Source organism: Pinus tabuliformis, chromosome 8 (genome assembly GCF_031772625.1).
Source record: "Pinus tabuliformis cultivar Carrire ecotype Pingquan chromosome 8, CPIR1, whole genome shotgun sequence".
Taxonomy (NCBI): Eukaryota; Viridiplantae; Streptophyta; class Pinopsida; order Pinales; family Pinaceae; genus Pinus; species Pinus tabuliformis.
Window position 1 is genome coordinate 1,135,269,606 of NC_142294.1, and position 23,370 is coordinate 1,135,292,975.

General features: G+C 41.0%; 1 pseudogene; it reads left to right on the forward strand.

Moving 5' to 3' along the window:
• The window catches only part of LOC149239341 (oligopeptide transporter 7-like), a 96,333-nt pseudogene that overhangs the window by 59,995 nt on the left and 12,968 nt on the right, over positions 1-23,370 (forward strand).

Below are 23,370 nucleotides of genomic sequence, written 5' to 3' on the forward strand. Positions count from 1 at the left end.
TGGTTACGGTGGATCATTTGCTACTATAAATCATATTCAGAATACTCAAACCCCTTAGGGACATTGTCAAACACTCAGCGTTATTCTGTTTCAATTGTTTTCGTTGCACAGCGCTCCATGAGAGGGAGAGGCCCAAAGGATCCCTTACACGAAACCAATTTTTCATGATAGTCATTTCATGTAGTTTTTCATATTACGTAATCCTTGGCTACCCTTTTCCAATAGTTTCATCCGTGTCATGGATCTGTTGGATCTTTCCAAAGTCTATTTTTGCACAACAATTAGGTTCAGGATTAAATGGTGTTGGCATCGGTGTCATAGCAATAGACTGGTCCACCATTTCTTCTTACCTGTGAAGCCCTCTTGTCAGTCCTTGGTTTGCAATAGCCAAAGTGGTGTCGGCTTTGCGCTTTTAATGTATGTAATAATGCCACTACCGTAATGGCACAACTTGTATGATGCAAAAACATTCCCAATCTTTTCTCAGGGCCTGTTCACCTCCAGTCGCCAAACTTACAACATCTCCAAAATCGGTGATTCGAACTTCCATCTCGACCTTGAAGCTTATGAGAACTTGGGAACATTGCATCTTAGTACTGTCTTTTCAGTTACGTATGGCGTTGTGTTCACTGTGTTAACTGCCACAGTGGTTCACGTACTCATGTTTCATGGAAAGTATGTTACCAGTCACTGAATTCGTCCGTTTTTCGTAGATGCAGAAGCATTCAGAATGACAATAATGGGTTATAATTTGATGTAAGGAAATTCGGCATCTTAGCCTCTCTGCTTTCAGAGATCCCCAAGTAGATGTGCACACCAGACTAATGAGAAAGTACAAGCAAGTGATAGAATTATGGTTCACTGGAATTCTTGTCGGCATTATAGCATTAGCGATTTTCTCATGCGAATATTACAGTGAACATCTTCAATTACCGTGGTGGGGAGTAATACTTGCATGTGGCATTGCATTCTTCTTCACATTACCCATTGGTGTTATTACTGCAACTACCAATCAGGTAAGTCTATGCCTCATTCATGCAAATTGACCTTTGTCGTCAAGAAAAATCATGTCGAGTCCACTATTGTTGAAAATATAATTTCAACTATGCAACAGTTGAGCCATGCAGCAGCATGAAGACTATAGCCGCGCACTCCACCAAGGATCGGGAGGCAGAAACACTCAAAATTTAAAATTGCAGGCTTAAGGATCCACTTTAAAATCTCAACCGTTAAATCTGGCTGATCAGCGGTCCAGATCGTGTCGGCGTATCGGCAAGACGGCATATCGGCGGGTTGGAGCATCAGAGGCAGGCAGCGCCAGCGATATGAAACATCGCCGATGGGCAATCACCGATATCGCATCGGCACATCGCCATCGGCAATGTCATAGGGTCGGGGCTTTTAACATAAGTAATGTTGCGATGCGATGGAGCGGACCCGACAACATTATAAATAGTTTTTGATAAACTTTCAAGTCCGCGCTCAGGGCATTTTTATATATATATATATGATCGAAGGTATCGGTATTTAGTGCGATCGGCATATCGCAATCGGGGAAACCATGGGTGCAAAACTTTTCATATATGCGCGCTATGCGATGAAGCTCGGACCCGATGGGTTTCCGGAGCCAAACCGTATAATATTTGAAATCCGCCCAAAGGCAATTTTTGTGTTTCGCAGCGTTCATGTATGATTTCAAATATATGGAGAAACAAAGAATTGGCGCGGAAGCAGTTAAAGTGAGCATGGAGCCGTACAGTATAGCAGGCAGAAGCTTTAAATTTTTCCTGCATGGGCGAGAAGGAAGCAGGTTGCGTTTAAGCTGTTTCATTGAATTTTTCCAACAACCACAGTAAATATGAAACTCAGTCGAGGATGAGAAGGACAGCCTCGAGTAGTTCCCAGTATGGGACTCCATTTTTGTTCATTAAAAACTATTCAGATTTTGTATGCAAGTTAGACGTGTGCATTGTAGTTATTAGAGTAATAAGATAGGTGTGAATGTTTTTTTTACGCAGCAGCGTAGACTGTAATAGTGTGTTCTTTTTGGTGAATCCCTCTGAGCAGAAGAGGAAGAATACTGTATTAGGCTTTTTCATTTTTTTTTGAATACAGATCCTAGTTTATGAGAGTAATACTCTGTTCTGATAATTTCGCTGTGTTAAGATTCTGGAGAAAAACAGAGCATTGTCTCTGTGTGCATTTTATATTGTGTTTTTGGGATTTTGACAGAAAAATCCCCAACAGTGGTATCAGAGCTAGCTTAGGCTCTTTAAGGAAGTTAAAGAAGCTGAAGGGAGAAGGTTGTTGCTGCAGCAAAACTTCTCAGACAGACAGAAGACACAGACAGCGAAGAATTCAGGAATGGCCAGCACAAGCACTGGTATGGGTTTGTTTAACACCCAGCTCCCACAGTTTAATGGGAAGAACTATGATTATTGGTCAATAACTATGACAGCCCTGCTTGCCTCCCAAGACTTATGGGAAATAGTTGAAGATGGTTTTGAAGAACCAGCAGATGAAACTGAGTTCAATGCATTAACTCAGGGAGAGAAGGATCTGCTTAAGAACAATAGGAAGAAAGATTCAAAAGCCCGTGTGTTGTTGTATCTAGCAGTAGACCAGAATATGTTTCCAAGGTTAGCAGCAGCTAAGACAGCCAATGAAGCATGGCAAACCCTCAAGACAGCCTATCAAGGCATGGAGAGAGTGAAGACAGCAAAACTTCAATTGCTGAGAAAGGATTTTGAGAACTTGAACATGAAGGAGTCAGATAACATTGACTCATTCTTCACTCATGTGATTGGTGTAATCACACAAATGAGAACCCATGGAGAAACCATTGAAGACAGAAGGATTGTGGAGAAAATATTGAGGGTCTTACCCTCAAAGTTTGATGCCATTGTCACCACCATTGAAGAGACAAAGGATCTCTCAAGATTTTCAGTTGATGAGCTACATGCATCACTGATAACACATGAGCAGAGGTTGAGTAGGAATGAAAACTCATCTCTAGAGCAAGCCTTCAAGACCCAGATGTCTTTTGGAAGAGGAAGAGGTCAAGGTAGAGGAAACAAGAGAGGAAGAGGCACAAGCCAGAACAGAGGTGGAAGGAACAGTCCAGCAAATGCACAAGGAAGAGGCAGCAATCCAAATCAGAACCAAGACCAAGACAGCAGCCAACAAGGAGGACAACATCATGCTCAAGGACAAAGGTATGAAAAATCCAATGTCCAATGTTATTATTGTAAAAAGTATGGGCATTATGCCAGTGAATGTAGGAAGAAGCAGCATGATATGAGTAGTAGACATAATGCAAATGTTGCTAGGGATAACAGCAGCCAAAATAATGTGTTGTTAGCATGTAACATGGCTGAAACACATAGTGAAGATATATGGTTTTTAGACTCAGGTTGCAGCAACCATATGACAGGAAATATAGCCCTCTTTTCAGCCTTAAATCAGAATTTGAAATCAGAGGTCACACTAGGAACTGATAGTAAAGTGTCTGTTATGGGAAAAGGGGAGATAAAAATATTTACAAAGCAAGGAGAAAGGAAAACCATAGCAGATGTCTACTATGTCCCCGGAATGAGATGTAACCTATTGAGTGTTGGACAGCTTATCCAAAAGGGTTACAATGTTTATTTTGTAAATGATGTGTGCACCATCATGGATATACCACCCAGCAAAAGATGCATTGCTGAAGTGAAGATGACAAGGAACAGGATGTTCCCTCTCCGGATCCGGGCAGACTTGAAGAACAAGAAGGAAATTGCAGCAGTCACCCAAGAGGCCTTCCAAAGCGTGCCAAAGGATGAGAACTGGTTATGGCACTTGAGATTCGGGCATCTAAATTTTGGAGGTCTAAATTTGTTGAGCAGAAAAGGAATGGTAAGAGGATTACCATTGATAGAGAAGCCGGACAGCCTATGTGAAGGCTGCATATTGGGAAAACAACACAGAGAAAGTTTTCCATCAGGGAAAAGCATAAGGGCAAAGGCACCCTTAGAGATTATCCATTCAGATTTGTGTGGACCAATGCAAGCTCCATCATTAGCAGGCAGCCTATATTTCTTGACATTCATTGATGATTTTACAAGAAAGACTTGGATATATTTCCTCAAGAACAAAAGTGAAGTCTTTGAGAAATTCCAAAATTTCAAAGCACTTGTGGAGAACCAAAGCGGGCTGCATATAAAAGTTTTGAGAACTGATAGAGGAGGTGAGTATATCTCCAAGGAATTCCTAAGATTTTGTAGAGAAAATGGAATTCATAAACAGTTTACAGCCAGGTACACCCCACAGCAAAATGGAGTTGCTGAAAGGAAGAACAGGACAATCATGGATATGGCGAGGAGCATGTTGAAGGCAAAGCATTTGCCAAATGAGTATTGGGCTGAAGCTGTACATTGTGCAGTTTATATTTTGAACAGGTGTCCTACAAAAGGAGTCATGAACAAAGTGCCGGAAGAGGCATGGAGTGGGAGAAAGCAAGGAGTCACCCACATGAGAGTTTTTGGGTGTGTGGCCTATGCACACATTCCGGATCAGCTAAGGAGGAAGTTGGACAGCAAAGGGGAGAAATGTCTTTTCATTGGATACAGTGATGAATCCAAAGCCTACAGGCTGTACATTCCATCTACCAAGAAGTTCTTTGTCAGCATGGATGTTCAATTCATTGAAGAGGAAGCTTGGGATGGAAGCATAGAGAAAACAGTGAATGTCAAGAACTGTTTGTCTCATGATGAAGATGAAGAGGAGGTGGCTGAAATGCATCCCCAAACAGCAGCGCCAACACAAGAACAGCAAGGGACACCATTGAGGATCAATGAGAGTGCTTCTCCAAGCACACCACAAGGAGGAAATTCAAGTGCATCTTCAAGCACTTGCACACCAAGTGAACGAGGTAAGAAATTTAGAAATCTAAGTGACATTTATAATGAAGGAATGAATTCTTTATTTGGCTTGTATTGTCATGTTGATGATCCTATTCATTTCGAAGATGCAATTAAAGATAGGAAATGGATAGAAGCTATGGATGAAGAGATGAATGCCATAGAGAGAAACAAAACATGGGATTTGGTTGAGCTACCAAAAGGCAAAGAAGTCATTGGTGTGAAATGGGTCTATAAGACCAAGAGCAATGCTGAAGGCAAGATTGAAAGGCATAAAGCAAGACTGGTTGTCAAAGGCTACAAGCAGCAGTATGGGAGAGATTACGAGGAGACTTTCGCACCGGTTGCAAGAATGGAAACCGTGAGAGCAGTGCTGTCCATAGCAGCACAAAACAAATGGAAAGTCTACCAAATGGACGTGAAGTCAGCATTCCTAAATGGAGTGTTAATGGAAGAGGTCTATGTGGAACAACCTCTCGGATATGAGAAGAAAGGTGAAGAGCACAAAGTGTGCAAATTGAAGAAAGCTCTTTATGGGCTAAAGCAAGCGCCAAGAGCATGGTACAGCAGGATAGATTCATATCTATTGGATAATGAATTTGACAAATGTGAAGGAGAACCCACAGTCTACATCAAGGAAAAGGATGGTAAAATTTTGATTGTTGTCTTATATGTTGATGATGTGATTTTCACAGGTAATGATGATCAGCTCATTGAGAATTTTAAATCAGTCATGAAGGATGAATTTGAAATGACTGACATGGGTTTCTTGAGATACTTCTTAGGCATAGAAGTAGATCAAAATGAAAAAGGAATTTTTATATGTCAAGCAAGATATGTAAATCAAGTTTTGGGCAGATTTAAGATGGAAGAATGCAAGGCAGCAATCACTCCCACAGTGATGGGATTAAAGCTCAGCAGAGAGGACAGCAGCAAGGATTTTGATCCTAGCTTGTATAAAAGCATTGTGGGCAGCCTTATGTATTTAACAGCAACTAGACCTGATTTAATGTATGCTGTTAGTTTAATTTCCAGGTTCATGGAGAGGCCGAAGGAGGCACATTGGAAAGCAGCAAAGAGAATTTTGAGGTATGTCAAAGGTACCAAAATGTTTGGAATTTTATATAATGTCTCAGAAAGTTCAGATTTGGTTGGGTACACAGATAGCGATTGGGCTGGAAGTGTAGATGATCGGAAGAGCACTTCCGGTTATGTTTTTCATATGGGTTCAGGAGCCATTTCATGGGCTTCCAAGAAACAGCCAATTGTGGCGTTGTCTACAGCAGAGGCAGAGTACGTGGCAGCTACAGCAGCAGCATGTCAAGCAGTGTGGATGAGAAGGATGTTGAGAAGCCTAGGCCAAGAGCAGGCAAAAGCAACAGTAATTTATTGTGACAATAGCTCTGCTATTGCACTGTCCAAGAATTCTGTGTTTCACAAACGAACGAAACACATTGATACAAGGTTTCATTATATCAGAGATTTGGTAAGCAATGGAGAAATCAGTTTGCAACATTGCAGCACTCAGGAACAGGTCGCAGACATCTTGACAAAGCCATTGGATCAGAAAAGCTTTGAATTTTTGAGAAAGTATTTGGGTATGATTGAATGCCCGACAGTTGAAATTAAAGGGGAGTGTTGAAAATATAATTTCAACTATGCAACAGTTGAGCCATGCAGCAGCATGAAGACTATAGCCGCGCACTCCACCAAGGATCGGGAGGCAGAAACACTCAAAATTTAAAATTGCAGGCTTAAGGATCCACTTTAAAATCTCAACCGTTAAATCTGGCCGATCAGCGGTCCAGATCGTGTCGGCGTATCGGCAAGACGGCATATCGGCGGGTTGGAGCATCAGAGGCAGGCAGCGCCAGCGATATGAAACATCGTCGATGGGCAATCACCGATATCGCATCGGCACATCGCCATCGGCAATGTCATAGGGTCGGGGATTTTAACATAAGTAATGTTGCGATGCGATGGAGCGGACCCGACAACATTATAAATAGTTTTTGATAAACTTTCAAGTCCGCGCTCAGGGCATTGATATATATATATATATATGATCGAAGGTATCGGTATTTAGTGCGATCGGCATATCGCAATCGGGGAAACCATGGGTGCAAAACTTTTCATATATGCGCGCTATGCGATGAAGCTCGGACCCGATGGGTTTCCGGAGCCAAACCGTATAATATTTGAAATCCGCCCAAAGGCAATTTTTGTGTTTCGCAACGTTCATGTATGATTTCAAATATATGGAGAAACAGAGAATTGGCGCGGAAGCAGTTAAAGTGAGCATGGAGCCGTACAGTATAGCAGGCAGAAGCTTTAAATTTTTCCTGCATGGGCGAGAAGGAAGCAGGTTGCGTTTAAGCTGTTTCATTGAATTTTTCCAACAACCACAGTAAATATGAAACTCAGTCGAGGACGAGAAGGACAGCCTCGAGTAGTTCTTAGTATGGGACTCCATTTTTGTTCATTAAAAACTATTCAGATTTTGTATGCAAGTTAGACGTGTGCATTGTAGTTATTAGAGTAATAAGATAGGTGTGAATGTTTTTTTTTACGCAGCAGCGTAGACTGTAATAGTGTGTTCTTTTTGGTGAATCCCTCTGAGCAGAAGAGGAAGAATATTGTATTAGGCTTTTTCATTTTTTTCTGAATACAGATCCTAGTTTATGAGAGTAATACTCTGTTCTGATAATTTCGCTGTGTTAAGATTCTGGAGAAAAACAGAGCATTGTCTCTATGTGCATTTTATATTGTGTTTTTGGGATTTTGACAGAAAAATCCCCAACAACTATATCATCTATCTTGTATGAAACTAAATCTTGGATTGTGTTGGGCATGGCAGACGCCGGGTCTGAACATCATCACATAGTACATGATAGGTTATATTTATCCAGGTAGACCAGTTGCAAACGTTTGCTTCAAGGCGTATGGATATGTAACCGTGATTCTGACAAAGAACTAAACTGAAAAGTGGAGCAAAGATTCCTCTTCTCAATATTCTGAAAGACTAAATATGTTACATTGTAAACATCAATAATAAATGATAGAAGTAAAACTGGACACAAATGGAGTAGAACTCAAGTAAGACTAAATTGCTTATGACACCTAGCAGACAAGAAATCAATTAAGATGACAACTAACCAACAACTAATTGACTGTGAGATTAATATCTCAACATCACCTCCTACTCTCAACTCTTACATGTAGTGACACTTACAATGCCAAGTTGTTTTTTTTGAAATTCAAATACATTCTTGCCCAATGGCTTTGTGAAAATGTCTACTAGTTGATTTTTCAAACCACAGAAAGAATGTACCCTGTGATCAAGGTGGATGCCAAATTTCAGGCGAAATTGTTGCCTCGTTAAAGAGTCTCCTTCGGTCCAAATTCCGAATTTTCAAAAACGGCCATATTTTTTTATAACTAAAAAAAATTATTAAAAATAAGGGGGTGGCGGGCCATCAACCCCACCACCCCAATACTTATCATATATCTAATATTGGAGGGGCGGGCCACTACCCCCGACCCCTCCCCCCATACTTGGCAGACCCCGCGATTTTTGGGCGGGCGAGAACCGTTACACATGCATAGGAGTAAATGTGGGCTGGCCCTTGGGGCACAGACCCAATGTCAACAACCGTCCACGATTATATATGCGACACCATGGAGCAGGTGACAGGTGAGGTGGGCAGACCGCCCAAGGCGGGCCCAGCCTGACCTCCCTTTTAAAATAGGTTCCATTGTGTAAAATGGGAGGGAGCGGGGTTTGACCACCTGACGCCCTCCACAAGAATTGGATCTTAAACCATTCCACCCAACAAAATTTTGGAAAAATCCACCAACCTTTGGATATTTAAAACTCAGTTTACCAATGCAGCTAGCGCATGGGGAGTGCACACATAGTTCGAGGTATATTAATTTAGAAGGTGGTGGAACCATGATTAGTGCAGAGAGGGGGGCAGACCCATAATTTGAGCAATTTCTCCAAGGGGCCAAATTTTCACTTTGTTAGATTTCGACAAATTGTATATGGTTTCAACATTTCTTGACGCCAAGAACTCAATGGTTTTGTCTCTTTCTCCAATAGAGTTAAACATTTTTTAGCCATTTTCCAAAATGGAGGTATAAGACTCCTTTTTGTAAATGATGATTGTACTCTTCTTTGTCATGCCAATTAATGAATGAAGACCTCCCCATTGATCGAGTAGGGCCCAGAGACGTAGTCCAAATTGGAGGAACTCTGTTATCAAGTCTCTTGTCTTCTTTTATGTTTTTATGTGTTTCTCCTCTTCTCTCATGTGCACATTAAATTTTTATGTTTAAGCTACAATTTATGGATGTAATTCTTTAATACATCTATAAGCTAAAGATCCTAGATCAAGTAGTATCAGAGCAGGTCTTTGTATATGTGAATTGCATATTTGTATGCTACCAATAAATAGGATCCGAAGATGCAAAGGGAAACTAAAGTCTTTCGATTCTGAAACGGGGCGTGCACATCGAAGGAGAAACATGGCAGATGAAGAAGAGCTCAATTTCTGCAAAAAATTCTATATAATGGAAAAAAATGTCGGTGAGTTTCTTTCAAGGCTAGAGAAAGCATAAGGGAAAAAGGCAGAAGAACAAGGTTCAGTGCATGGAAATGGTGAAGAAGAACCCCCTCCTTCTCCTTCCATGAGTGAAAGTCCTTCTTCCTCTCATCACCATCATCATAGAAATTCAAGGGATGCATCTAAGAAGCCTTTCTTTAAATTAAATGTCAAATTTGATCTTCCCATGTTTAACAGTGAAAGTAATGCAGAAAAGCTTAATAACTGGATTAGGCAGATCGAAATCTATTGCAGGTTTCAGCAGATCGAAGAGGACAAGGCAAAGATTCAACTCGCCTCTCTTCAGCTGAGTGGCGCCGCTCTCATTTGGTGGGAGAGAAAATTGCGAAGCAATAAGAGTGTGGGTAATCTTTTTTCCTCATGGTCTATTTTCATTTCTACGTTAAAAGAATAATTTTATCCCTTGGGTTATGAGAAAAAAGCCTTAATGGATTGGAAATACTTAAGGCAAGGTAGAGGTCAGGATGTTCAAAGCTTTACAAAGGATTTTATAAAACAAGCACTTAATTTGGGCATTTCACTTGACTCACCTAAAGTAGTAACTAAGTATATTGGATCATTACATAGTTACATTAGACATTCTTTATTATTGTTTGAACCAACTACTATAGACTCGGCCACTGTAAAGACCATCCATCTTGAGAACAGGGGAAAAACTTAAAGAGATGATCATTTCAAGAAACCACCTTTCAAACCTCCAAATGGCCAACACAAAGTGAAAGGAAAGGGAAAGGAGAAGATGATGAAATCAACCAATAAAGATGAAGGAGAAAGGCCTTATTGCACTCATTGAAAAAAGGAAGGTCATGACAATGATCATTGTTGGAAACTGTACCCGGAAAGGAGACCAAAGAAGTATGGAGGAAAAGGCAAGCAAAAGACAGTGGCAAATATGCAATGAGACCTTGGATCCAATTCCGGAGATGAAGCATTGGTCACAACATCAAGAATAGAAGGTATTCTTACACCTCATGTTAATTATGAATCACATGAAGGCACTGGTTCAATAGATGAGTCTCTTCCTCATGAACGAAAGAGATTTGAGCTATTTCATATTAGAGTTATCATAAATCATACAAAAGTGGAAACTCTATTTGATACTGGATCGCAAGAAAACTTAATTTTAGAGTCCTTGGTAAATAAGCTAGGCTTAGAAACCAAACCACATCCAAAACCTTACCCACTTAGATGGATACATGATAAAACAAAATTAAATGTAACTAAGAAGTGCAAGGTTAATTTTGTGATCACTTCTAGGTTAGTGGATGAGTTAGAACTTGAAGTGATACCATTGGATATCTGTGGCATGGTGTTATGGAGTCCATATCTATATGATAGAAAGGAAATCTTCTTCTATCATGAAAAAAAATACCAAATCACAAAAGATGGTGTAGAATATATTGTAAGGGCTCATCAAACTAAAATCAATGCCAGCCTTGTAAGTGCAGGACAAATGAAGAGGTTGGTGAATTCCAGCAAGGGTTGCATGCTTATGATTGTAAGGGGGAAAGATGCAGAATTATCTGATGCTTTCGAGGGTTGTGATCATGTGCATAAAAGGGAATTATGTGAATTAATTTCTAACTATGATGAGATGTTTCGGGAACCAAGGGGATTACCTCCGAAAAGGAATATCCAACATGTGATCCATTTGCAACATGATGCTCCTTTACCAAATATTTGCATGTATAGGATTTCAACCATTAAGATGGAGGAGATCAAAAAGTAGGTGCGGGAACTATTGAACCAAGGTGTCATGATACTGAGCACTTCTCCATGCGGCTCAACAATTGTCTCAGTGCTGAAGAAAGATGGCACATGGAGGATGTGTGTGGATTATCGAGCACTAAACAAAATCAAGGTGAAAAATCATTACCCTCTTCCCCACATAGATGTTTTATTACATCAGTTAAAGAATGTTATTTATTTCACCAAATTGGATTTGCATAGTGGTTATCACCAGGTCCGAATTGGAGAGCAAGATGTGTGGAAAACTGCCTTCAAGACTAAACACGGGTTGTTCGAATGGATGGTGATGCCATTCGGTCTTTGCAGTGCTCTAGCCACTTTCATGAGGGTCATGAATGATCTCTTTGGGCATTTCATTGATGAATTCGTTATTGAATATCTAGATGATATTCTTGTCTTTAGTAAAAGTTGGAATGAACATGTATGTCATGTGAAAAAAGTGCTTGATGTGTTGAAAAAAGAAAAACTCTATGTAAAATTGTCAAAGTGTGAGCTTGGGAAAACTTGTTTGGTTTTCCTATGTTATAGATATTTTTGTGCCTTACAGCTATAAGCATGAAATGTCCATAATCTAAGGGATCCAAAGTTCCTAAACATGTTGTTCCTACCCCTAGAGGAACAAGGCTAACAAACCACAGCAATTCACAGAAGTTCTCCACCAGAAATTGCTCAAAAACAAGTCAATTCAGGATCAATTCAGAGGCTCCACTAGCTGTCTGCGCTGAAATGCAAAGTCTGCACTGGCTACCTGCACTGCAATGCAGGTAGAAGCACTACCAGGGTGCGCTGAACGAGAATTGACAAATGGCAAGTTCATTCAACAAGGTGTCAAGACCCTGGAAGCTTCCAGAATCTTCCTCGGTGACACTTACCTCAGTGAATTCGACTAGTGATGAGTAAGAGGTTCCCAATCTCCAAGTGGAAGCAAGAACCTCCAAGTGGAAGCAAGAACTGACAGAGGGAGAGGACACTAATCAGATCTCAAGCTGACTCATCCTCTCTCCAAACATCTATATATGGATCTCTCCTCCATGAGATCTAGGAGGCTGGAATTTTGTTATTGCAAAGAATTGCTGTTGGTTTGAGATTGGAATCATTGGGTGCTTAATGCTTTGAGGGAAGGTGAAGATAGGAATTTCATTTGCTGGGAAGGAGATGCTGGATTGGAGCCCTTTGGGTTGTATCTCTTCCTGAACCTTGTTATTCATCAATAAAACTATCTTGGTTTCTCCTATATGCTGATGTGTCTTTGATGTATGATTGCATCAGTATGTTTAGTTTATTTCTAATCCTCAACTAGTTATGAATATGAATCTATGTCTTTGTGTAGCGTTCTCTTCTTGTGATCTTGCAGAAACCTCTTGAAGCTGGGTGAGCGAGAAGGCAAGTAGCTGGGAACTCCCAAAGAGAAGAGAAACTGGATCGAGGGACAAACGGAAGACACCGGTTAGTCCATCTATCTCTCTTTATTCTTAATTCATAAAGGAAGAATACTAGAATAGTTGTCTCTGTTTGTTGCTAAGGAACTGTCACACCTTAGGTGGATAGGATCGTCCTACATAGGCATTTTTCCCCGCAACAAATTGGCGACTCCACTGGGGAGATCTGTTTAGTCATTTTATTTGTGTCTCTATCATTTTTTGTTTCATAGACTTAACAGCAACAATCAAACTGCATCTGCTATTCTCAGATGCAAAGTAGACAGTTGTTGCTTTGATCCAACCACTGGATTTGTCTATGATCTGAACAATAGACTCACAAATGATTTGATGATCCTTTGTGATAGATCTTAGCCCTTCCTCAAAGCATCCCTTTGATTGTACCTTGCTTGTTGCTTTGATTTGGCCTGAAACTGTAGATTAAATAGCAAACTGTGACCCAGAACCGAGTGAGAAACTCTCGTTTCTCCTTCAGCGCAGACCCTGTGAAGAGGTTCTGCATTTCAACGCATGTCCCGTGAAGGCTACCTGCGCTGAATGTCAAAACCTCTGTGTTGAGGGTGCGCTGATCCAGTTAGGCCTTGTGCAGCTGGGGTTCTCTGCTCTGTTTTGCCTTGTTTTGATCTCTGATTTCTACAGCCTGTAACCGGCATAGGTACCTGTCTGATAACTCCTTTTCTCTGCTTAAATTCCGCCTCCTTTTGTACAAAAAGACTGTGAGTGTTTTTATGTGTTTGTGGCGTCATTTACAGTTTTCCTTTGCAAGAGTGAAATAGTCATTCTGTAGCCCTTGATTCAGATCTGTTGATTGTGATCTTAGGAGAGAGTTCATTGGCTGTTGACAGATTGATTATATGTTTACTTTTTCTTTTGGTTTGAGTTTGTCTCTTTTAAGTGTTGAAACAAGTGTTCATTTCGAAAGTTGTAAAGTGTTGTATTCTCTTCTACCCTTTCTGATTTCGAAAAAGTAAACTTGTTTGTATTTGTCATTTAAAAGCAAATTCAAAGTTGTACAAAAAGCTTTCTTTTTAGGCATCAATATTAAGAGAGCGAAAAACAAACACCTGCATTGTGCATTTGCATCTTGATAGTTTGCATGCTTGATTTAGGAAAAGTGCATTTAGAGTGTGTTGATTACTCTTTGAGAAAAGATGGTGTCTTTCTTTTCCCTTTGTAGCTAGGATTTTCATTGTTGAAAAGATATAAAAACTTGCTTATCATCTTTAGACTGCATTTAGGAATTGTATCATACATCTCGTGGTGATCCAAAAAGGCAAACTTCTAAGAAAGATCAACCTAAAATAAATTGAATGAACTTAACAACGCTTTGTAACTTAACGCACAACATAGAGGTCTAGGCTAGAGACGTGTTCCGGCGTCGTAAAGCCCGGTGACTGTCGATCTCGCTGATGGCGGGTGATTCCTCCTGAGGGACGATAGCGCCAGTACGGATTGTGCTCCCACGTACCGTCGAGTATATATTGGGAGACCCCTATAGGCATAAAACCTTTATCCTTAGGAATTCGTGTGGGCCACCCTACTGATCGCAATGCACTGAACACAGCATTCAGGAAGATTGACCGCCCGTACCTTAAAAAGTATTCTGCGGTTTTACAAAAAGTTTGGCATACCCTCTACCTAGAACTCCAGAGTAGTTCCTTTTGGCCTTTTTCAGACTCTATAACGGAAAAAGTCCATCCGAGCATTTGTCACTTCGGGCTCGTTAAAACATCGAAGGAGACTAGAGTCATCTTTAGCTTTTTCTCGACTCTTTAAAATTGAAAAAGCAAGTTGTGTCTAAAGCATCTAAAATTCATTTAATTCGGAAACATACTTCCCATTTTTTTTTAGTTGATAGAGTAATCCACGATCATGGAAGAAAGTTAATCGAAATCGCTAGAAAATCTTTTGGATAGACTATATATGTCTGAAAAACCGTCGACATCCAGGACTGTGTCGTCCGACACAGCAGTGGCATAGCCTCCTACTGCTACTCCAACGATGTTCAATGGTATACCATCTGTCCTGGCAAGTTATCAACAACAAGCCGGAGTCCCATCAGGGACTGCTTCGACGACATGGTTAGTTCCTATTTCTTCATCTGGATTATCATCTGGTATTTCTTATGTTGAAACTCAACAAATTGATCCAATGTGTCTTCAAAGGCCAATCTACCCTTTAAGTACTGGATTGCCACCATATGGAGGGCAGTATGCCTTTTCATTGTTCCCTCCCAGAGAACAACCATATGAGAGCTTACAACAAAGTTCAGGTCAAACTGGAATTACATCCAGCGGTTGGGTACCAATACTGCCTCAGCAACCAAGGGTTGCATATTCAATGCAACCAGTCCACCCTGTGTAGAACATTCCAACTATACCTGGTATGGTGATAGCGTCGCAAGTAGAAGTGCTACCTGTTGTATGTCAACCCCAAGTTTCTCAGGTTGCAATACAACAGCCTCTTGTCTCAACGACTCAATCACAACCTCAGGTTAGTGCCTCCTTATCTGGAGCGACTCAGGATCAAACAAGTACTGTGACTCCTCATCTTGGTCAATCATCCAGTATTGGTCAACAGCAAATGGTTCAACAACCAGAGTGGGTTCAAACTCAACAACCCCCATTCCAGCAATCATATCAAGGACCTGAGCAACAAGTCTTTGTAAGTAATGGGCAATCGAATTTCCGAAGCGGTTATCAACAACCATACTATAATGGTTATGCCAATCAACCTTGTCAAAGTTGCCAACATCAAATACATTATGCTGGTATGCAAAGACTCGCTGCTCAAGCGATTCCATCTTATCCTGGGTATGCTTCGCCTAACCTGAATCAACAGTTGCCCTTTGTAGCAACTCTAGAATTACCAGATCTAAACCGGTTGACGAATGATCCAATTGCTTATGCCCCTTGGTGGCCAGCGATTCCGCATAAACTTCCATCAGATACTCCTAAATTTAATGGAAATCCGGGTGAAGATCCGTCGAATCATGTGATGACATTTCATCTGTTGTGTTCATCAAACACCCTAAACGATGATTCGATTAGGCTTCGCCTTTTTCAGAGGACGTTAACTCGTCCAGCGGCAAAATGGTATATTGAATTGCCTAGAGCTTCATTCGACAAATTCGGTACCTTAGCCACGACTTCCTTAACCCATTTTCAATTACTGATAAGGTATGAAACGGTAACGGAACTCCTAACCAACTTCAAACAGACATCGACCACTCACATATCTGATCATATACATGAGTGGCGGCGTCGTCGTAGGATGGTAAAAACGTACGTTCCCGATCAGCTATTAGCTGAATGGTTTATCAAATCCTTACTTCCTGCAATCACGGAAGATGTGGCAAAGGGCGGAGTCGTAACGGAAGAGCAAGTCATCACTCGTGCGCAATATCTGGACTTGGTCTATACTTAGTCTGGCACGCTCTACGAAAAAATACCTGACGCCCCTAGACCGAAATTCTCAATTCCTCTGCCTCCTAAATCAAACAATGACTCTCATGCCATCGATGGCGTGATTGGTGCGACAGACACGAAATCGACAAAGGCTACATCTAAAAAGGCCCGTAAGATTTCCAATCAAAATGCAAATGAGGAACTTCTTGCCTCGGAAGTAAATGACGTGTCGACCGACAAGGGCAAACAACTGAAGCAACCAGGGGGCAAGAAGAAAAAGAAAGGGAGAAAAAGGAAACCCCCTGCGGGGTGTCATATATGCGATGAGGATCATTGGACGAGAGATTGTCCACATATAGCTGAAGTTAAGAAACTCTTTAAGAGTTCAAAAACCTCAGCAGTATTGACTGATCCGTTTCCAAGCCCAGGAACCAAACTGGTTGCTAATCAAAATGCTTCCCGATCCCAAGTGCTTATGTTGTCTATCTCCATGCAGCGAAATGATGCTTTGGCAAGGAATAAAGATTACGAGAATCCACAGGTGTCGAATAACAAGGCTAATGAACAACCTAGTTGTTCAACAACAACTTTGACCAAAGTTGTGCCACCCACCATTCCTAAACAAATGATAAAGTCGCCAAAGGGAGTAGTATACAAGTCGACATTTAATCCCCGTGCAAAAATAGCACAAAATTATAATATAATAGAGGACCTGGCCCAATCGCCGTCCGCTATGTCGACGCTTGAGATACCGCAAAATTGCCTCTCCTAAGAGCAAGCTTTATTATCAGCAATAGGTGAAATTGACCCAATAGATTCCAATCTTGTGGCCTTTAATCATAAAGGATATGATCCTCAGTTACCAGCCCAACTAGCTTTCCTTATTCAAGTGAAAGCCCTCAACAAAACTGTTCATCGAACAATTATTGATGAGGGGGCATCTACATGTATTATGTCAATGAGTTGCTGGAAAACTTTAGGATCTCCAACCTTGTCGCGATCTTCGACGACATTAAAAGCATTCGACGGAAGGACATATACCCCATATGGTATCCTAAATAACTTGAAAGTTGAACTAGGAGGAAAAACAGTAGAAATTGATGTTGAAGTCATCGATGGAAATCTTGATTACAACATCCTACTAGGAAGACCATGGATATATGCCATGGTAGCTGTTGTGTCGACCTATTTTAGAAAGATTGCATTCCCTTTCCAAGGAGGGATTACAATCGTCGATCAACAAAACTTCCTCCCCAACGGTTCTCAAGTTACTGGAAGCATTCCAATGATCCATGGAAGCAATCATTCGCTCCAAAATATCGGAGTAGGTCTCCTAAAAGACCCTGCCTTAATGGGTACTCTTGCCCTACCGCCTCCGAGTAATCTGGTGGAAGTGGCCACAGTGGAATATGAAACCTTCTATATCTAATGGATTTGGACTCTGAGGACGGTTCTTATCTCGTGTCAACCTCGTTAAAAAATGAAACAAGGAGTCATGAGGATAGTTCTTTTACTGTGTCAACCTCACTAAAAATGGAAACAATCCCCTTTCCAAATCTCAAAGGTAAACCTTCATTCCAAACACCGAGTTGAATGCAATGAAGCTTGGGGGGCATGCACCTCGATTTGCGTTGTTATTCTGGGGTCATGCAAACTTATCATGAGCAGTGTTACCGCAGGGTTCGAGCTCGTTAAAAAATAAACTCGCATCGAGCAGTTTTAGCACACAATTCATGCTCGTTAAAAAATAAATGCAAGATCCGAGCAGTTTTAGCACATAGTTCATGCTCGTTAAAAAATAAACATAAGACCGAGCAAATGTTTCCACCCGCGTTTAAGCTCGTTAAAAAATGAACTATCCCGGTAAATAACCACTGTGAATGTAATATCATCAACCATTAAAGCCTTGGTCGTTTTTGCGCCGTCACCTCCACTTTTCCATTGGCCAATCGTTCACCTCCATATGTTTGTTTACCCATTTTGAGGAACAGTTGCGAAGAGTGATTTCACTAGCCATCCTTGTGACACTGCCGTGATTGGAAAATTCCAACCTGTACCTGGAATCAGCTGCTAACCTGTTTCATCACTCGTTCCTCAAAAGACGAGTCTTCTTTAAGCTCTTTTCATTTGACTTGTAAAATATGAAAAGATTGCCAAGTCCTTGGCCTTCCAGCTCGTTAAAGGGACAGGAAGTGCTATCCCTCCTCTAGATTTTAATCTTTTTGGACCTGAGGGATTATTGCACAAAAAGATCGAGCGCTTGTTTTATTCGGCTCGTTAAAACTATCGAAAACTCATCCCTTCTGTATTGCTTTATACTTTTTCGGACCTAAGGGATTAGATGACGAAAAAGGACTTTTGGAGTTAACTTTATGTACCTTTTCAGAGTCTCTAAAAATGAAAAGGACCGAGTTATCTTTGTCGTTAGACTCGTTAAAATCATTAAATAGTGACAAACTTGTCTTTAGACGAGAACGAGTTTCACTATCGCTAGGCTCGTTAAAACATAGCGATGGGCTTGCCCGAAGGGCAAGTTATAGAACAAGCATATGTTATCCTCCTCAAGCTTGACAAAAATAAAGAGGTACTAGTTAGCAATGACTGGGGAAAAATTGGGAGAAGCTAAAGAAAACTTTGATGGTAGCAAGTCGCTCTTGAACATGACACTTTTCCTCCGTACCACAATCGGGTTGGGTTGTTTCATTCACCGGTCACATCACCATGGTGTCGCCATACCATCCATATTTGGGGTAATGCTACCGATCCATCGCATAAGTGTCGCCATATGTTCAAGAGAAGTCGTTCAGAGAAGTCAACCGTGTCCCATCCACTGCCATACATTATCCTTCATCCTTTCATGACCGCCACCCTGAATCATATGTCATCAGATCGTTTTCACCTCCATCAAAATCATTTGCTCCATTCCGTGTCACTGATGTGGGATTCGTTAAGGCCCTCCTTTGATGGATCGCTTCTTGTCGACATCAGCTCATTATCCAAGAAGTTGATCTAGGAACAACCCCTTCAGTACTTTGAAGCTTGCATGCCTCAATGGCAAGTTTCTCACTTCCGACGACAGGTATACATCAATGACCTTTAACCGAAAGATTTTGCGTGGTGTTCGACGCCAAGTCCTTTATTCACACCACGTGAATTGTACTGCAGTACCTTGAGGGTCATTATCATTATCGGTGATTCCTCTCGCGCTTGTTAACAGTTTACCTCATTGACCGATAATCAAGCGATGTCTTTCCATGTTCGACTTCAGAACATTTCTCACATGGATCGACTTGTACTTAGAGTGAAGATCAAATGAGTTTGAAGACCCCAGATCTCGTTTCATCCGTCCGGGTTGCGATATATATTCAGGAAAGATAAAGACATTGACATGTACATCATTGCAGCAGATAATCATCCTACCAAAAGGATGATAATTTCATCAAAACTATTAGTCTACCATCAGACGATTGTCTGTTCTATGTATAGAAAAATGAATTTATAAAGCTGAGCATTGGAATGCCCGCCTCAGCTAGATCATGAAAGCAGTATGAAAAATAATGTATTGTATTGTATCTTATTACAGGTCTCCTCCCAGCAATGAATGAACTTCGGATCCTCCTGATAAAGCATTTCACCCGATAAACGGCCTCATACTTTAGGGGGCAACTGTTATAGACATTTTTGTGCCTTACAGCTATAAGCATGAAATGTCCATAATCTAAGGGATCCAAAGTCCCTAAACATGTTGTTCCTACCCCTAGAGGAACAAGGCTAACAAACCACAGCAATTCACAGAAGTTCTCCACCAGAAACTGCTCAAAAACAAGTCAATTCAGGATCAATTCAGAGGCTCCACTAGCTGTCTGTGCTGAAATGCAAAGTCTGCACTAGCTACCTGCACTGCAACGCAGGTAGAAGCACTACCAGGGTGCACTGAACGAGAATTGACAAATGGCAAGTTCATTCAACAAGGTGTCAAGACCCTGGAAGCTTCTAGAATCTTCCTCAATGACACTTGCCTCAGTGAATTCGACTAGTGATGAGTAAGAGGTTCCCAATCTCCAAGTGGAATCAAGAACCTCCAAGTGGAAGCAAGAATTAACAGAGGGAGAGGACACTAGTCAAATCTCAAGCTAACTCATCCTCTCTCCAAACATCTATATATGGATCTTTCCTCCATGAGATCTAGGAGGCTGGAATTTTGTTATTGCAAAGAATTGCTGTTGGTTTAAGATTGGAATCATTGGGTGCTTAATGCTTTGAGGGAAGGTGAAGATAGGAATTTCATTTGCTGGGAAGGAGATGCTGGATTGGAGCCCTTTAGGTTGTATCTCTTCCTGAACCTTGTTATTCATCAATAAAACTATCTTGGTTTCTTCTATATGCTGATGTGTCTTTGATGTATGATTGCATTTGTATGTTTAGTTTATTTCTAATCCTGAACTAGTTATGAATATGAATCTATGTCTTTGTGTAGCGTTCTCTTCTTGTGATCTTGCAGAAACCTCTTGAAGCTGGGTGAGTGAGAAGGCAAGTAGCTGGGAACTCCCAAAGAGAAGAGAAACTGGATCGAGGGACAAACGGAAGACACCGGTTAGTCCATCTATCTCTCTTTATTCTTAATTCATAAAGGAAGAATACTAGAATAACTGCCTCTGTTTGTTTCTAAGGCACTGTCACACCTTAGGTGGATAGGATCGTCCTGCATAGGCATTTTTCCCCACAACAACCTAGGTCATATTGTTGCTTACGGTCAGCTAAAAATTGATGCTTCTAAAGTTGAAGCAATTGTAAATTGGCCTAAGCCTACTAGTGTAACCGAGGCTCGCAACGTTTTGGTTGTAGTATAGTATTGGAGGAGATTTATTGCCAATTTCTCTATTATTGCAACACCTTTACACACATTGACAAGTGTAAAGAAAATCTTTCAATGGGGAGGAAAGCAGTAGAAGTCCTTCGAAACGTTGAAAGAACATATCAGCACCGCACCAGTCTTGGCCTTACCAAATCTCCAAGAGCCATTTGAGATCGAGACAAACGCCAACGGATATGCCATGGGTGATATACTGATGCATAAAAAGATGCTGATATGTTACCATTCAGAGAAGCTCTCTTAGGTTGTGATGAACTATCCCACTGATGAGAAGGAGTTATATGCCTTGGTCCAGAGTGTGGAAAAGTGGAAACACTACCTGATCGGCAAGGAGACCATCATCCATACAGATCATGAGCTCTTGCAATATCTTCAGTCACAAACCAAGTTGGAGCAATCTCATCATTTCAGGTGGATGGGTTTTCTTCAACAGTTTCATCTCGTAATAAAGTATAAGAAGGGCACTAGCAACAAATTGGCCAATATTCTGTCTCGCCCTCCTATTTCTGCTTCCTTTATTTTTCATAATGCCTCGTTATCTTTTGAAAGTTATGCTAAACAATTTGCTAACGATGATGACTTTAAGGGGATTTATGCAAAACTAACGCATGGTTCACAGGTGAACAACTATTACATGTAGGGGAAATTGTTTTATCACCTTGCCAAAATGTACATACCCATAGTGGAAAGGGTACATATAATCCCAGAGGCCCACACCTCCCTTGTGTCTCATCATTTTGGTGTTGAAAAAACTTTGTGTCATGTACAAAAATTTTGTTTTTGGCCTCATATGAAGAAAATTGTGACTCGCTATGTAAAGGGATGTGTGATGTGTTCTGTTTCAAAGCCCACTAATAGAAAGCTTAGGCTCTACACATCACTCCATATTCCGAGTTGTCCATGGGAAAGTGTGTCAATGGATTGTGTAGGAGGTTTTCCTTTGTCTAGGAAAAGTCATGACTATTTGTATGTCATCGTTGACCATTTTAGTAAGATGTGTATTTTAATGCCTTGTAAAAAGCAGATCACTATAGAAGAGATTTCTTACCTTTTCTCTAAGCATGTTTGGGTCCATTTTTGGTTGCCCACATCGATTGTGTCAGATCAGGACTATTGCTTTCTCGAAGAGTTTTGGACCACCTTCTGGAAGATGATGGACACCAAGTTAAAAAGAAGCACATCATTTCATCCACAGACTCACAAATAGACAAAGGTTGTGAACCACACCGTGGTACATTTGTTGTGAGGCTATTGTGGGAAACATCCTAATTTGTGGGTTGAGCATCTTCATATGTGCATCATTCCTACAATTGAGTAGTGCACTCATCTACACATTGTTCACTTTTGGCTACCTACCCAAACATTCTTTTGATATGGTTTCTGGAAGGGAAGATGACTCCAGTGGACATGATGATAGGGACAAAGTGAAACAGTTCATTTAGTGGATCTAGTTGATTCACCAAGCAGTGCAGGAGCAGTTGGAGAAAAGTCAAGCCCGGTATAGGGCTCGACATGACAAACACCGAGTCGACCATCAATTTCAAGTGGGTGACAAAGTGTGGATCCATATCAGCAAGGATACGATGAAGGGAGAAGGGAAGATGTTGCAACCAATCTAGTATGGTCCATTCACCCTATTGGGGAAGATTGGAGACAATGCCTTCCATCTCGATTTACCGACATATGTGCAAATGTACTCCATAGAGAATGTGGAAAAATTTAAGCTGTATGAGCCACCATTGGTTATAGACACTAAAGAGGTGGGCACATTTCCTATATGTCAGACCAGGGTAACTCCAAAATGGGCAGTAGAAAACTGACTGATTATTTCATTAGACAACTATTTTTTATATACATAAAATGGACGAATCAGTTCATCTTCTTGATGACTGTTCACGTTCCTGTTTACCCAACCGTTGAAGATTAGGTGTGAACATTCCCCCCCTTAATCTGAAGGGATGTTGGTGAGCCCAAGCATCGTTCTGAATCCTTCAAGTTTTTCTCTTCCAAGCGCTTTGGCGAAGATGTCTGCAATTTGCTCATTTGTGGAACAATGACAGAGATGGATTGTTTTGGCCTCAACATGATGTCGGATCAGATGATATTTAGTATTTATGTGCTTAGTACGATCATGGAACTTTGGGTTCTTGGCCAACTTTATTGCAGAGGTGTTATCAATCATGAGTGGAGTTGATTGTACTTGTTTTACCTGCAAATCTTCAAGAATTTTCCTGAGCCACACAATTTCTTTCGTTGCTTCAACTGCTGCCACGTATTCTGCTTCTGTTGTGGAATCTGCTGGAAGTGATTGTTTGCGTGATCTCCAGGAGACAACTCCTGATCCAAGACTCATAGCATATCCTGAAGTAGATACCCCAG